The 18,234-nt window shown below is 44.0% G+C and overlaps 1 protein-coding gene across 1 annotated transcript in view; it reads right to left on the bottom strand.

The window, feature by feature from the left end:
• The window catches only part of LOC111144577 (unc-5 netrin receptor D), a 543,708-nt gene that overhangs the window by 166,455 nt on the left and 359,019 nt on the right, over window positions 1–18,234 (bottom strand). The gene's annotated exons all lie outside the window — the stretch shown is intronic.

Raw genomic sequence — 18,234 nt, 5'->3', positions numbered from 1 at the left:
CCCACCTTTACGAGCACACACTATACCTGTATTTGTTGGCTTCCATTATCTTTCTCAAAGCTGAGCATCTAAGCTACTGTGCCTTATGGTTTAATCGCTATGAGACAAGTGTTTATTCTCATAACAAAAATATGTGTAGGAAATGTAAGTGAAATAACTTCTTTCACTGTTTTGAATTAAACAGCAAATAACTGCCTTCCCTTAAAGACAAAAATGTGTGAAAAATCTTTAATTGGTACACACACAGTTCTTAGAATAAAAATGTGATAAGATTCCATGCAAAAGATATACCACAGACTTTTTCATTTGTTCCTTCCCATCCTTCTCAAGACCCGGAGAGCCTTGTTCTAGCGATATGCTGGAGAGCAAGGGCTGGTAGTGACAGCTGGGCCCGAATTAGAAACATAATCGAGGGACATGACCTATCATGTTGTACAGTGGTTGGCTGGTGCATAGGGGATCAAGAGCAGGGTCAGCAAAACCCACAGGTCAGAAAACAGCTCTTGAATAATACCAAAGGCTGTGTGTCTCTTAAGCATCCTCACCACCAAGCAGGAATGAAGAAGATCTGTCTCAGGAAATGGAGTGCACCATTTTTCCCCACGGATGTACACCTATGAACAATCCCAAATAGCTCCAAGAGACACCAAAGCCAACAGAGTGGGGTGACTTGTGTTAAGATCTTACCCCTATGTGTTCTCTTCATCTTCTGGGGTAATATACTGATCCTGCCTGATCCCAGACTACTCCAGACCATTTCGAGAGGACTCTGAAAATGTGTTCTCTAACCCTGTCTCTTACATCCACCCCTGAAATGGGCTCATTATCACCAGCTCCCTCTCCATTTTATTCAGGTGCTGTAAAGATAATTGTAAAGATACTCCAAAGTGCTTTGGAGATTTCAGATGGAAATTGAAGTAGAACTAGATAGAAATTAATTCATTCTATGCACCTGGGATGCTTGGCTTCCTCATGCACCCAGATAAGACGGTATTTTCTATTGGTGTGACAACTGAACCTGAGTTGAGCTTAAGTATGTTTGGGATTCAATCACAAAGAAAATGTGTGATCATTAAAAAAGAAAAGAAAAAGACAAAAGCTCTTCAGAGCACGAATCTGTCTGTGGACCTAACATATGAACAATGTGCGCTGTAAATCGCGAACCACTTTCGGAAACTGGTGATTGGCTCTCCACCTGGAAAACTAACCGCAATTAATTGCACTACGTGCTTGGGCATGAACACATTGCGATTCAACTTGTTTCCAACATTTCTTAACAGTTGAATTAGAAGAGGGTTTATTAGCATCTTCCCCAGAGGAAGTCAGAAGGAGTACAGGGACAGACCTCAGGCAGAAATGAAGAACTTCCTCCACGTGGGAATGAACCCAACACTGACTTGTGATTTATCCACTGTTGGGGTAAACACAGCAACGCACCAGGGTTACTTGTATCTGCTGAGTAAGCAGGAATGCCAACTTTCCAAAATGCTCGCATAGCCAAGATATGCATGGACCTCATGAGAAGAAGAGGGAAGGATATGCTTCTAGGGGACCAGCGGGAATTCCCACACCAGGGGGCATTTCCCTGGCAGATGGGTTCCCTCACTGGGGAAGAGAGAACCGAGGAAAGATTCTTTGGTATCACCTATTCCATGAGGAAATCTCTGTGCCAGCCTTTACCTAAACCCATGGTTACGCTGGGGACAATTTTGCCCACCATTTAGCGGGGACATTTGGCAATGTCTGGAGCCATTTCTGACTGGCACTGCTGCGGTGGGGGAGGGGTTCTATTGGCATCAACTGGGTGGAGCCCAGGGATGCTGCTAAACTTTCTGCAATTCACAGGATAGCCCCCATGCCAATTACTGGGCTCCAGATGTCAACAGTGTCTGATCTAAATCAAAAGAACATATCCTTTATTTATTTGATTCTTGGTCAATCACCATCTCCTTTGCATCTTTCGCAAAGATGCTCAGTCACTAAAAATGATTCTTTGTAGGTATCAAACCTATTGTTGGACTCTGTTTGCTTCCCCCCCCCCTTGGTGAAATTGATTTACACAAATGAGTACAGAACAAATCGATAGCTCCTGCATCATGCCAGGTAAGAGCCATACAGACTGGGCAGGAGGTAATCAGAACTCTAAATGATGAGGAAAAATATGATCACTATGTAGCTCAGCTTACTCCGCTGCCTTCCCTGCCGTACCTGCTCTCAGCCCAAAATAAGATCTCTGAGATTTTTCCTTTCTTCTAAATATAGTTTCCTCCCCTACATCCAGCAGAGTAATTTTACTCGTTTCATTTTTTCGAGGGTTGAATGGCACGTCCCCTCTTCAGCGCACCTCCGTGAGTCCCAGAGAGGCAAGGCCGAGACCATAATCTTCTGTTGCCTTGATGAGGAGGAAAACACTACGAGCATAACTCTTTTCCTCTTCCCATTCCATATGATTTTTTGATCTTCCATTCCTACATACATAACAATCTTATTGTATATGTGTCTTTTATTGTCAGCCAGCTCAAATCCTTTTGTGAAAGTAGACGGGGTATAAATTACAAATAAATAAATGCCACACAGAAGAAGCCTTTACTGCGTGCAGCCTGTGCTATTTATAGCACGCTTCACACAGCCTTCATCAATGAACTGCCACCAGTCAGTGTGGTTAAAATGATTTCTTACAACTAAGGAGCATTATCATGTTTTCCAAGCAGGCAAGGCAATGAGTTATTATAACTTCTGTTCAACTTCTTATTAAGAGCTGAACTGCCTCCAAGCCAGAGCCGGTTTCCTGGGTAGGTGAGCAGACCTTGGATGAGGGACAGGAAAAGCACAAGACAAATACTTCACGGGTTAAAAGAAAATGGGCATCCCTAAAAGCAGAAGACTTTGTTGCGTGTGGATGTGCTGTTCTGACAGCAGCCAAGGTATCGGTCTACAGAAATCATCCCTGTAACCCAGAGGAAACACTTGGGTGCAAATACTTAAAATGAGACCCCTGAGCAGAGGCAGGGACAGGAGTCTGGACTAAGGAGGGTCCATTCTGCCCACAACAGGATGGGGATCATGGTGCCAAAGGGTAGTAGGGATTGGGGGGTAGGGAAATCCTAGTGGGCCCTTCTAAGAACTCTGTATCTAATTCGTGAAACTTTGTAGAAAAATCCAGAGAGGGAAAAAAAAAACAAAAACATAAGAACGGTACCTTTATTTGCCTTATAAATGTGCAAAAAGCACTTTGAAATCAATATGTGCCATCCCCCCTCTATTTTCCTCCCCTATGTCCGTGCTTACAACCTTCCGAAACTAAATAACTTGTCTCTCTGTACCCTGCAACTCAGTATACTTCTTCTAATGCTCTTAATTCTATCAGATAGATCCATTTAGGTCACCCTAGGCCCAGGAAATGAATTCACACAGCTCTAAGAGGAGCCCTCTAGTCAGGGCCCGAAGACCTCGTGATGCAAATCTTTCTCACTTTAGCGCTCCCATTGGTGGGGATGTGTTGGCTCCAGCATTTCATTTCTGTAAACTTTGTTACTCCTTTGTGGGCAGCCTTGTTTGGTTTATGGCTTAACACAGAAGCAAAAACAGGCAAACCTCTTGGTTCCGAGGGAAGAGGACCATGTTACCTTGCCTTGACTGAATGGAAATTCTGTGTCATTCTGGGAAAATGCCTAAGAGCTGAACGCAAGCAAAATGGCTACCGTTTTCCTCTCACTTATGAGTTGAGAAGTCATGTTTCAAACAGCCCTGATTTCACACTTTACCAACAATCGAGGGAGAGAGAGGTTGTTATCGGGACTGAGATTGAGAAACCTTAAGATCACAAGGGTTAACAAGTGGTGGAGTTAACATCAGATGCCAGCGTTTGGTTTCTTTTGTTTTACTATAACACCTGTGTTCTTTTTTGTCAGTTCTAATGGGTGACTGGTTTGGACCAGTTTCTGGGCTCTGATCTGGCTTCCTGCCAAGATTCTACCTTCCACATGACCATTCTTCGCTCTATGAACTCTGACCTGTGGGTACGTGACTTACTCATGCCTGCCCCAGGCTCTGCAGCATCACACTGCTGCATGGACCTCACTGATCTGGCTCTTTGCCTGACTGAAAGTTTGTATGGGACAACAGAACCTGCGAGTGTAGCCATTCTGATCTGAGACTTTTAGAGGCTGCACTGGGCATCCAAACAGAATATGACTTTTTATCCTGCACATCAAAAAGAGGCTAAGAGAAATGGCTCAATATTAGACTAGAAGGTATACGGACCCCTTAAATGATTGGTTGTGGTTTAGAAAAAAGTCTTTATAAATCAGGAAAAGGTGGGACACAGAGGCCCGCCTGCACAGAAGCATGTAGGCTTTGAACCTGGCAGCAAGTTCACAAGAATGTAAAGACAGACTGTTGCTTTACCTAAACCTTGCGGAGTTATAATCCCAACTTTTTGCATCCTGAATCTTCTCCCCAGGGGAGCCCAGAACATCAAGGGGGCACAGAATATCTCAGGCAGCATGTTTCAGGCTCTGCTGTCAACAGCACTGTCAGAGAAAGGGGGAGAACCTTACAGAACAGACCCCAAGCCCACTGACTTGGTGAGAATTATTGGGAACCAGATTTTCGGATCTGCAAATTGGTACTAGAGAACCAACTCCTCTTCCTTTTTTTTTTTTTTTAAATATTTTATTTATTTATTTGATAGAGATCCCAAGTAGGCAGAGAGGCAGGCAGAGAGAGAGGGGGAAGCAGGCTCCTGCTGAGCAGAGAGCACGATGTGGGGCTCGATCCCAGGACCGTGGGATCATGACTTGAGGTGAAGGCAGAGGCTTTAACTCACTGAGCCCCCTGGGGAACCCCAAACCAACTCCTCTTCTATAAGGTGGGAGCTGGTTAATAAAACTCTAGTCTGAACAAAGGAGGTGAAAAATCTATTGGCAGGCAGTTTGTGGTGATGTGGATTGTCAAGGGGTGGTCTCGAGCTAGGGAAGCAGTGCTGAAGATAACAGTCAGTAGCTGAGAAACGGGAGACTGTTGGAACGAGCTGGACCACACTCCCCCTGGTGGTGGAGGAGGGAATGAACCCAGACTTCTTGGCCTGAGTGGCTCTGAACTGGAAGGTGGTAATAGCCAGGAGGAGCTTAACGGCCCTGGGGGGTGTGACCTCGCATAGACCGTGTGCCCTGCCCTGCAGTGGACAAACAGCAAAAAGAGGTGCAAGCCCTGCCCTCAGGAACGTGATCTTCAGAGAATTCCATTTCCCCTCTTATCTGTGAATGCTGTAGCCCTAGCAGCACAGGGATGAGACCCAGGCTGCTAGAAGGTTCTCTTAACCCCTTGGATTAGAGGTGACTTGTACCAGAGGACAATCACGGGATTTGAGGCCAAATGTCCCTTGGGCTCTGGGGATCCAGGCCCTCTTCCTCAGCTTTCCTAACTATTGTGGTCACTGTGGTCACAAGGAAGAGATGTCTGCCATCCCATATAACAAGCCAAATAAAAGTAGGTAGGCTTTCAGTTACGGGTTTTGGAGGGGATCACTGCCATGGTAAAGAGATTCATTCTTTAAACGATGTAGGATTTCCTCCCTCTACATATCTTTTTTTTTTTTTTTAAGATTTTATTAATTAGAGAGTGAGAGAGAGAGAACATGAGAGGAGAGAAGGTCAGAGGGAGAAGCAGACTCCCCATGGAGCTGGGAGCCTGATGTGGGATTTGATCCCAGGACTCCAGATCATGACCTGAGCGGAAGGCAGTTGCTTAACCAACTGAGCCACCCAGGCAGTCCCACTCCCTCTACATATCTTGACAAGGAAGCATGAGTGGATAAAAGACTGAATTTTACTGCAAAGAGGAGAAATGGAAAAACTTTCCAATATGAATGCTAATTCTGTGGCAGAAGGGTTACAGGTTTGCTACTGGTCCCAGCTCACACATGCACGTATCTGAGTCAGCGGTCTGGTTATAGCTGGTTCTTGGTCCCATGTGCAAGGAGGCCCTGGCTCCTCTGTGGGAAGGCAGCGGGTTCTGTGCCTACGTCTGGAAAGAGCAGCGAGGTCTGCCAGAGAGTGAGCAAGGCCAGGCACTGCAGAGGGCAAACACCCAATGTACCCGTTAGGCATTCATCATGTCATTAGAGTACTGGATAAATGATGCATAGGGAATTATTTACTGGCTAACATAAGATCATAATCAACATGAACCTAAGTTCATCAGTCATGTGAAACCCATTCTAGAGAATGCGTGAGAGTGGTGGAATCCCAAGCTTTGGATCCCAAAGCTTTACAACTATAAACAATCCGTATGCACAGTCACATAAGGCCAGGCCTAAGGGTCGTCATGGTCAATGTCCTCCTATTATGAGTATGGAACCAGCTCCCAGGGAGGCAAAATACATAGCATAAGAGCTCTAAGCAGAAGGTGAGTAAGTTCTTTCTTCACTTACTCTGTTCAGACTACTTGCTGTGGAAATGAACATGTAAGGCACCCTGGGCTTCAGTTAACCCTAATGCTCCCAGTCCATACCTGTGCTATTGTGACAAGGCCAAATGAGGCCTGACGCCCAAGTATCTGAGGGGACTGGGTCAACAATTTCCTAAGGGTGGGCAGGGGGAGCCATCCAGCAGTGCACACTGCAGCTAAAAGAATATTAAAGAATATTCTACCAGGAGCCAGAGGGGCTCCACTGACAGGCTGCCATGACCATGACCAACGGTGCAACTTTGCATAAATCATCAGGCCTCTCGGATCTCATCTCGCCTTCCATAAAAGAGGCAGTATGGCCGAAGAATCCCGAAGACACCTTCCAGCTCAAATTATTCTGTTTCCACAAAGCAGAGGTCACAGACCCACCATCCACAGAAAATGCTTTCATTCACAAATGATGATCTCTGTGCACCGAGCCATCAGTACCATCCTGAATGCCCGAGACCCACAGTCATGCTGCTGGGTAAAACCTAGCCTGCATTCACGATGAAGTTTGCAAACTTCTGACAGATTTTCTCCCTCTTGTCAACTCTTCTGGCTCTGAATTAATCATGAAAACTTTGGTAGCACTTTCAACCAGGTAACTGAATTAGATGGGGAAGATTTAATCACTTTTTTTTTCTCTAGGAACTACTAGGTAAGAGAGACTGAGAAATTGGATCAGATGGCGCAGTCCTAAAATTCTACCGAAAATCCCAGGACATTACTAAGACAAGAATTTGCACTGTGGCCCCTCGCGAGAGAGCCAGACCACTGTCAAACATATCTAACTGCCATGATATTCCTGGCCAGGTGACGCAGAAACAAAAAAAGGACATGACTGTTTCTTGGATGTTAACAAGACTTAGCTTCGCCTTTTCCTCTACTCCAGGTATAACTAGTCTGGATGACTCAAGTCACTGTCAAAGGAACACTGAGCTGTCCATGAAGGGAGCCCTATTCTCTAAGCTCAGGACTGCTCAGAATGCATATGAGTGACTACTAATCCCGGATCATACACTCATCACACAAAGCAATTGCAAGCATGAGAAAAAGAAAATCTGCAGATCAACGAACACAAGAGTATTTGTATAGGGTCCAAGTTACTGAAAAAAAATCTTTACCACTAATTCCATTTTCATTAAAAAAATAAATAAATAAATATATTTCCTGTGTGAAGTAGGTAAAGTTCCAGTATAAAAAATCCAGAGTTCGTCTGTTGTCAGGGAAGCAATTTATTAAATTTATTTCACTGGATTAATCAATTACAGTCCAAAAAATAAAAGACCGAATGAAAGCTTTTCCATAGGTAAATATCTATTACATGTTTTTTTCTCTAGGAAATGTTTACCAGGTTAAGAAAATATTGTAAATAAATTATTCAATTTTATTTTATTTATTTTTTTAAAGATTTTATTTATTTATTTGACACAGAGAGAGATCACACAAAGGCTGAGAGAGAGGGGGAAGCAGGCTACCCGCTGAGCAGAGAGCCCAATGTGGGGCTCAATTCCAGGACCCCTATATCATGACCTGAGCTGAAGGCAGAGGCTTAACCCACTGAGCCACCCAGGTACCCCAAATTATTCAATTTTAAAAAGGAGGGGAAAACAAACAGACAAAGTCTTATGGTTACTCCAAAAGACAAAAAAACTCTGGGCCTAAGCATCATACAAGTCCCTCATTTATTATGATGTCAATACTCTCATGACTCAGAGGGGAACTAAAGATTGTCCTAAACCAATGATCTATTAGAGCACAGAGGTCGCAAGCTGTGTGCTAGAATTTGTATTCACTTTTGTGAAACGAAAGCATCCCCTTTTCAAATTATGGGAAGAATGAGTGATTCAAAATGTAGGAAAGTGCTCATGTTAAGTAGCTTTCTACTCCTTGATTTAAAACAACGCACACAGTGCTGCCATTATTTAGTAGAAAAAAATGGTTTCTATTGAAAGGGTGCTGGGAGTTTGGGAGAAAAACAGCAAACGCAAAAGGCACGGGTTAGAAGTTCTGGATGGAAACCATACCACAGGTCTGCTCCCCATCTCTACACCAAGGAAACCGAATAAGAATACCCACCGGGAGGTCCGAGTATCAGACAGGAACTTCTCTGTGTTTGCATTCCAAGACAGGTCTCCTCACCCCTAAATGGGGGCTGGACAACTCTAGACAGTTAGTATAATTCTATCCAGATTTGACAATCGCCAGTTCTAGGAGATATACAGATAGTCTCTAGAAGGGGCCACCCTGTTGGAAACTTCTAATCATCGTATCAGCAAGCGTTAAGGCTCATACTGTGTTACGGGGTTAGGCCAGCTTCTCATGGGTATCTGTGATAACAAGCTTGTTCTTTATTCTCTTCATAAACCTAACTTCTTTATGAACCTAGAAAACCTATCGCACTAGGGTTATGTAGTACCTAGTATTTTAATAACTGATCCATTTCCTAGAACACTAAATACAGAGTTTTGTGTTTTGTTTTTAAAAACAACTGTTTGTTGAGTTGCAAAGTTTCTGAGCATCAACACTAAGGAAAAGGAAAGAAAGAAAAGTCAGAGTAGACACAGTACATATTTCTCTGATTCTATAACGTACATGCATACTTTTCATTTTGACACCTTGAAATCAGGACAGGTTTTATAGTTAACATCTTAAAATTAAAAAGTGGCCTCATTTCAGTGGTATATAAAGTAATGGTTCTTCTTATAATTGCTATCATTTTAAAATCTATGAAAGATGGTATCTGTCACATAAAGACCAAATGCACACCTTTCCTTCAAAAAAAAAAAAGAGTGACAGTGAATACAAAAGGGGAGTATATTATTTTCATAAAGTAATAGCAACTGGAGAATGGCATTCGAAATATCCTGCAATGATGACTATTTGAAAATCCTGGGTTATTTTCCACAGAAACAAAAAGGCTGGATTTTGCTAAGTAAAGATGGCTCAGGCAGAAGACCCACACACTATAAATTATTCACCAGGGCAAAAGATGGCATGACTGCTATGAGGGGAATGGTGACAAATTAATACAACAAGGATGCCCTGAGTGTACTAAGAATCTGCAGCCCCCACCCAATCACCCCCACCCCCGGCTCCTCTGTCATTGCAAGATGATGGATCAAACAAATTAGGGCAGAAATTACTAGATTAATTAAGCCAGGTGATTATGTCTGAATGTTATTGTTCGGAACTCATAACTCTACCTTAAAGGTCATTGGGTTTTACTCTAGAGGGTGTGTATAAAGCACATACCAAGAATTAGGGAAGGGGGCGCCTGGGTGGCTCAGTGGGTTAAAGCCTCTGCCTTTGGCTCAGGTCATGATCCCAGAGTCCCAGGATCGAGCCCCGCATTGGGCTCTCTGCTTAGCAGGGAACCTGCTTCCTCCTCTCTCTCTCTGCCTGCCTCTCTGCCTACTTATGATCTCTATCTCTCTGTCAAATAAATAAATAAAATCTTTAAAAAGAAAAAAAAAGAATTAGGGAAGAAGAGGCTAATATGGCAGAGCCTATGGAAAGCTTTTTTCCACTTCTTGTCATTTTGATTTTAAAGACACCCGAATACATTTGTTCTCACCTGCACTTCATTTGGAAAGATGAATGCAGTCATTGCCTTCTTAACCATTTCCCAGTGGATGGGGGATGAAGGGTAGGTGGGAGTGGAGCATTAGTTTCTACAGACGGAGAGTTAGCATTCACTAGATTAGGAGCACTGAGTGTTAAGTGCTCAGAGTTGGTCTGCAGAACTTTACTAAGTGAATCTATCTCTAGCACCAGCACATCAGATGTCCGGGCAAACACACAAGCAATTACAAACCAGCAAGGCAGTTTCATATACAGATGTGGTCTCTACATGTATATGGAGGTTTGCCCGATAGCATTCTCCCGAAAACGTTTGAACTCGAACAGAGAAATAATGAATATCTCTTGCAAGCGCTGAGGATGCCTAGATGATATGTATTCCTAGTCGGTGCTCTAGGGAAAGGAAGAGCAACACAGCAAGTGGAAATTGTACCTTGCTAGCTCTGCTTTAATCATTTTCAAGCACTCCTATCTTTCAGATGGCTTTGAACCCAAATGAGCTGAAGGCTACGTGTGCCCTGCTATAAACGCAACACCTTACAGAATCTAATTAATCATTTTCATTCACTTCTAGCCTAGGAGCATGGTTTCCATGGTTTACCAAGCACCATAATCACATATATGCATATAGCTAATCAGAGTTAAATTCCAATGGGAGGCTATATTTTAATCTTTTGGTTATAATTACAATTTGAAACTAAGTCCCACGACAAAACTCAAGTGGACATTTTTTAAGGATTTCTAAGATACTATGATGATTATTTTAGCATCTGTAAGCGATTGAGAGTAATGCCTAGAGTTTATACCTTGAGACTTTCTTAAACGTTGAGATTTCCTTCCTCCTTTGCCTTTTTTTTCCCCTCATGAGTGGCCCAAGGGAGAAAATTCCATGAGATATTCTGTGGACACAATGGAACGTGGGGTCAGCTGCCCACTCAGTGCCCACGGTTCCCGTCGGTATTATGAGAATGCCACACATACATCAAGAGGAAAAAGAGACCCCACAGGTTCTAAACCACAGCTGAAAGACAGTCCTGAGAATGCCAAGGAGCAATTCAATTAAACACTTATTCATTGCCACTCACTCCAGGTTCATGGGCTTCAGAGAGCGGCAGCGGCACCCGTGTTTGCTTATTACAAAACCAATCTTGCTTACTTTCAACGGGGCTCTTTGATCAATAATCATCGAGACATATATTGCACACTCTGACTTGAGCACTGAAGCTGGTATGTCTTCGATGAAAAATGAAACACACTTATTGTATTTGTAACTAATGTTCCTTAAAAGTAAAGCAAATATTGATATTCCAGGCACACGTAAAAACCAAGATCTATAACTAAGTGTGTAAAATGCACACGGCACGCATTTAATAATCATACTCCATTTTCAATAACGGGAAACAAGGTACAATGACTGCTATAATTCACCAGTCCCCATTTTTTTTCTTCAGCAAGCACCACATTGTTTTATTACAATATAGCAATCCTGCCACATTACATTTTACAGTATGTGTACAAGAACCATAAATACACTAGCCCATCTAAAATATTCAGCAATGACTCTCCCAGCTTTAGTGATCCTTCCAACTTTGCTTTTTTATGTGGATTTCACATTTTGTTGATGTGTCTGCAATGAAATCAGTACTGCCCAGAAGAGAAATTATTTTACATTTCCATTAAAAGCTACAGTAGTAAATAAACCATCAGAGTTTATGTAGATATCCATGAGAACACCGAGGAGAGCCCATTAAAGTGCCAAACCCTGTGTTAAACATTTGATAAAAGAGTATCTGAAAGGCACATTCCTAACATTTTTTTCAAGTGATAGAGTTTTAAAGATATTTTATAACACTGTACCAACCTCTGCAGAACACTCAAAAATCAAGGCAAGTTTATGTTTGTCGGTAAAGCAGCTGTATGGCGCATCACCGCGGAGAGCCCCGTCAGGGCTGGGTATGAAACGGTGATGGGAAAAAAACAGATAAAAGGCTATCAAAGGCGGACGTTCACAGACTGCGGGTTTGAAACACACACACACACACACACACACTCAAAATAAGCGTGTGGTCAATTACAATAATTAAGGCGTGATAAATAATAATTAACATTCCCGTAATTGAAAAGGCCCTGTTTTAAAGAATAAATTAACAAGGAGGTTTAATGTCAAATACATATATGGAATGTGACTCAAAACAGCTGGCTGACTGTGGCGAGGGAAGAAACACAGCAATTAGTTAATTTGGAGAAAGACTGTGAACCATTTTAAAACGCCCCGTTTAGGTTTTCTCTGAAAAAAAGTGCTGGCAAGTTAAATGAAAAAGAGTAAGGGAATGCATGTGTACCCCATCAAGCGACGTGCCAGGCAGGGTACTGTCATTCTTACATACTTCCTCTCATTTAAGTCTTAGAACAATCCAGAGGTGGGCATTATCACCACTTTCATTTCCACCAGCGGAGAAATCAGCTTAGAGAAAGGAAATCTGTCCAAGATCACTCAGCCAGGGACTGTCAAAAAGAGGGTCTGAATCCTTGTCTGTTGATTCCAAAAGCTCAGGCGATTTGTTAATGAATATACAAGTCAAAGGCAAAAGCAAAACAGACATAAGTCATGCATGTTGTGAATGAATGATGCACGCTATCCATCTTAAAGGCGAATCAGCGGTCACGCATGTAACAAGAGTGTTTTCCACGGGCTTGGCACTTTAATGGGCTCTGCCTGATGTGACATCCCAGTGGATATTTACATAAACTAAACTCTGATGTGCGGCTTTTAATGCAAATGGAAGATAATTTCTCTTCTGGGCAGTGATGATTTCAATGCAAACATGGCAACAAAATGGTGAGAGCAGTACTCCTGAAAATGAGAATAATGCATAGGAATTGGTTAAAGAAAAAAGAATCTTCAACTGTTGCTTCCACTCTCGATGGCCTCTAGCAATGTTCCCTACCAGTTTCCGCGAAGACGGCAACAGACATCATTTGTTCACAAAACGCCATCATCTAGAATGACTTTTTTTTTTTAGTTCTGCAAAATGAGACCAGTATGATGCATTATTTACAGAGCAAAATTTATCTAAAATGTGTAATTCTTAGATTGCATGTTGTTTTTCAATGTCCTTGTCTAAATGAAATGATGATTATGGAAAGTGGCCATTATGGTATCATAATGTCCTTTCCTAGGGGGAAAAAAAAAAAAGTTAAAAGCTGGCAACAATCGGCCAGTCCCTCCTCTTAGAGAGGGGCGAGGGGAGTGATTTTACCAGTCTGTGAAATTCAGAAGTTGGAACCATTCACTGCTCTGCAGAGAGAGGCCAAGCAATGGCACAAGCTCAGTACCACGCAGCGTGAATGAAGAAATGGCGAAGCCAAAATTAGAGAATGTTGAGAGAGAGAGAGAGAGAGAGAGGAAGGGAGAAAAAACAATTTTGGAAAAACTCAGGCATAGGGGAATAATGAAGTCATCACAAGAAATAATAAAAATAAAATAAAATGTACGCCTTGGGTGTTCACCGCACATTCTCCGTTCCTGAGCCCAAAGTAATAGAGAGATTTTACTCAGCCAAAGAAAGTAATAAGGGGAACAAACAAACATAAAAATGACTCAAAGCTCGACACCCTGGATGTATGGACTAAGTGCTTCCCCGTCTTGGCTTGCGATTGGGCTGACAGCCGCGACGGAGGGCACAGCGCCGGCTATCACAGAGCAGGCGGTGAGAAGAAATTGCCATCCAGGAGGCATGGGGAAGTGATAATTTATCCTTTTTGCTGACTCTATCTCTTAGAGCTCGGATCCATTAGTCATATTGATTCTGGATCTTCCACCTTGACTGGTACAGAGCACTTCCAATGACAAAATCAAGTTGTTCACATTCTTCACTGTTTTATTTTGAAAGTAAATGGATTTGTCACTGAGAAAACAGGATTCCAACAGTGGCTACATCCCTAACATCGAGAGAGATCGTGATGGCTTGGAAACAACGCATTAGCCATGACTGGAATATGATGAACTATGACAGTGCAGTGGGCGTGGGGTGAGGTTGGACCATAGGGTTTTAGGAAGACGGCATAATAGAGGCAAACCTCAATACGACCTTACATCGGAACCCGTTATAGTGGGAGAGAAACACAGAGGCAGGCCTAGTTCCTCAAAATTGTGAGTGGTGTGCTATGAGCAAAGAGGAAAATTTTTTAAAAATAAGGCATTAATAGATTCCATTGTCTAATACTACAATAACCAATAACAATATCCATTGACCATACTAAGTGCTAAGAATCGAAGTAAATGCTACATTATTTAAGTCAATCTTCACGGCACCCTTCTGAGGAGTTATTATCTCATTTTGCATATGAGGGCCCTGAAGTTCAGGAAGGTTACAGAATGGGCCCAAGATCATGCAGCTCACAAAAGACGGGACTTGGATAAGCCGTACCTGCCTGACTTAAGATTCCGAGACACATCCTTTTAAATAATATGCTGATAGTAAATAATGCCTCCCTTGGATTTTAAGGGCCCTCCAAAAGACTGTCTCCCCCCCCTCAATCCCTTGCCTTTCAAGTAGGAAAGGTAATTGTTCCATTTAAAGAAACCCCAAGGGATTCTAACTTTTGCCAGTTATGAGGCTGAGAAGGGGATGTGGGACCCACATCCCGTTTCCTCTCCTGTCACGTCAAGAGGAGCCACAGGGTGCTGCAGGACATCTCGGGTTTTGAAGGGACCACCCTCGTGGGGACTGAGGCACACACTGCAGGCACACATGCTCCTCCCCGCTGTGCACCTTTTTGGGGTTGTCAGCAGGCCCTCTGCTCTGGAGGGGGTTCCACTGCAGGGTGGTGGCCTGACGGGAATCACGCAGGGCGGACATTTTTGAGCCAGCAGTGCAAGTCCACAGATGCAACCCACTGTTGTGTGATGTGGCTTTTCCCCCCACCACGTGGAGCAAACTGGGCCATCTGAGGAGTGGAGGCAGAGGGTAGATGATGACCAGTCTTTGGGAACACAACTTAGAGCCGTCTGACTCCATGTGCTTCTCCCACTGCTTTCCTCTCTATCCGTTTCTTCTTGTATACGGTCCCCTCACCCTTCACCGGCGGGTCAGCTCATACACCCAATACGTGTAGCTCCTCAATGAGTCAGCAAAATCTAACAATCACTTCTGCTGGAGCTCCCTGCCTCCTCTTTCCATGTAAGCACTCCCTTGACATGTACTTTGAGTGCCTGTTACCTGCCAGGTACTGTGCTGGGGGCTGGCTATGAAGATGAAAACCGCATGGTTTCCACCATCTCGATGTAATCACAGGCCAGCAGGCCTATGTGAACAGCTACGGGTTGATGCTGGGCTCAGTCCAACCAAAAATTACGAGCACCTGCAATATGGTAGCTCATGGGTTAGACGCTGTGCATACGGCATCTTAGTGGGATTCTAACCTACAGTAAGAACTCCGCGTTTCAGGGATTCTCAATGAGGAGTGACATTTGGCAAGGTCTGGAGACATTTCTGGTGGTCGCAAAACGGGGTGTGAAGGTCAAGGTGCTGCTAGTGTCTAATGGGTAGAGGCCAGGAACGTTACTAAACATCCCCCCCCAGAGTAGAGCCCCCCCACAATGGAGTATCAGGCCCCAAATGTGAACAACGATCAGGCTGAGAACCCCGCTCTCTTCTATGCTCCTCCAAGTCTGGGTCAGTGTTAAGTACTGAGTGACCCATCCCAGAAAAGAGAAAGGAATTCTCTTTGATAGAAGCTATCCTCCATTGCCTCAGGACCCACAGTGGCTTCCGGGAGCCAGAAAGTCAATAGAAAGCAGGAAACGGGATGAAAACCCAGTAACGAGAGCCTGATGAGGCCCAGGTACAGAACTGAATTAGAGGCAGATTTGAGACTTAAAAGCAGGCAAATCAAAGGAATAATGGTCCCCGCACTCTAAATGCAGGCGGGGAGGGAAGCCATAATAGCACGAGGACACGCGGCTGAATAAAGCCCAACTGAAAAAACGCATGTGGGGTGACAGCAAATGCAAAGGGTAATTGAGACAATGGGGAACGGGGAGGGTGTGAGGGGAAACTCACTTCACATGAGGCCTTGCAGAGATAATCTGAGAGAAAACAAAAGCTCTTTCCACGACTCCGGTTCCAAAGAACCTTTGAGAGGATATCCACATCCTCTGGATGAAAAGATCCTGCCTCCCAGAAATAATGACAACACGCCACTGTCCTTTGTCTGCCCCGAAACCCGGGCTTTAGCGAAGTACCCAACGACGTGGGACAGCCTGAAAAGCCAGAGCTGCCACACAGGCCTCTCTAATGGGCTCCAAGTCGCCGGCCAACAGAAGGAGCTCGGCACGTTTCAAGGAAAATGTGGAGCAAGCACAAAGGAGGTAAAGGGTACCTCAAAGGCTTCGTCAGATAGTTCGGGAAGCCCACGCTGAATACAGAGGGGGAGGGCTGCCGCAGGGGCATCTACCGACAGGCAGACGGCGACCCTTCTCCTCAGCTGCCACTTTTGTTCTGAAGCAGGGAAGGGGGGAGCCCGTTCGGTAAGCTGTGCTGTGGGAACGAAGGGAATCCAGGCCCTCGCGCTCAGAGGCGTAAGCATCGAGGCTGGTGAACGCAGATGTCCCCGTTGCCTGCACTTCCTTCCACGCGCAGGAATGACAAGAGGCTTTGGAAAGACAGGCCAGCTACTTGCCGGTTCCCCATTTAGTGCAAACAGTTTTGAAAAAGCGAGTTCCCACAATGACATAGACACACATGTATTTAAAACTTCCTACAGGCTTCCCTGTTACAGTCTCATTATGGGGTCCTTGCACTAAAAAAATCATATATGGACACTGAGAAAACACACGAGCAAATAAATCTGGCGTCTTACTTCTTGGATTCAAATCCTTCAGGGGCTCCCCACCACTTGGGAGCAAAAAGTCCGTTTTTTAGGATGGCAGACAAGGTTTCCTCTGACACCTCCCTATGACCTAGAGTTTCCATCCCAGTCATTCTCCCACGTGTTCTTTACGCTGCCTCAAATCAAAACTAGCTGGACTTCCTGGCCAACCAGGCTATTTCACAGCTGCATGCTTTTGACCATCCTGATCTTGCTCTCAGAATGTCCCATGCAATGAGCTCCTCCTCATCCTTCAAAAACCTGTATGGGAATTATATTTTGCCAAGTCCTGGTTGACCACTCTGGCCAACAGAAATAATTATACACCTTCTGTTTTATTGTTGTTATTGTAATAGGGAGTATGTGGTCTTAGATAATTATTTACATATTTATATCCCAGTTACTGGATGCTGGAGCTAGTCAGGAATAAAGACCATCTCTCATCTACTGTTGTATGTCTTGAGACAAAGAAGCCATCCGTGAAAGTAGGAAGAGATTAAAGCTGTATTAGACCACACAAGAGACTGTCCACGAGTTGTCCTGAAGTCATGCTCTGACACCTGATACCACAAAGCTGACCCAGCACCCACGGGTGGGTAGGGTGATATGAGCTATAGGACTCAATACTGGAATCAGACACATCCCTACTGGGATCTCGTCTTCCTTGCTTACCAAATGCATGGCATATGGTCAATAACAAGAGACACTTGCATTATCTCAAGATTTGGGCTTTGTAATCAAAGAGAACATGGCCCCTTACTGTCTGAGGGGCTTTGGGGAAGTTACTTCACCTAAGCCTCAGTTTTCACATCTATAAAATGGAAATGGTAATTCAGCTGAGAGAATGAAATAGGATGACAGGTGGTAGTGCCTACAGCAGAGAGCCTGCCATGTGGTCCTCGATACACGGTAACTAACGAAGATGATCATTAATGGGGAGCCTAGTATCTTGGCGAAACACAATATTGAATGTCATGGCATATAAACACAGTCCATCATATACAGCTGCCATCTCCACTTTGGGGCTTCTTTTCCCCATTAGCTTTGTTATCTTTTTTACTATTACTCCTCTATAGTGTCAATTCCTGCTGCCTCCTATTTGAATGATTTAATTAAAAATGAGAATGTGAGTTCCTGGGCTCTGAAGAAAGAGACACTTCTCCCCCACCCCACCAGGCAAATGTACAACGTCCATTACCACATAATCCTTTACCCCTTCTAAACATACCCAGATTGGGTGCCTGGGTGGCTCATTGGGTTAAGCCTCTGCCTTCAGCTCAGGTCATGATTTCAGGGTCCTGGGATCAAGTCCCACATCAGGCTCTC

The sequence above is a fragment of the Enhydra lutris genome, unplaced genomic scaffold, assembly GCF_002288905.1.
Source record: "Enhydra lutris kenyoni isolate GAN:26980312 unplaced genomic scaffold, ASM228890v2 scaffoldscaffold11, whole genome shotgun sequence".
Taxonomy (NCBI): Eukaryota; Metazoa; Chordata; class Mammalia; order Carnivora; family Mustelidae; genus Enhydra; species Enhydra lutris.
This window is presented reverse-complemented; position numbering and strand designations above follow the sequence as displayed.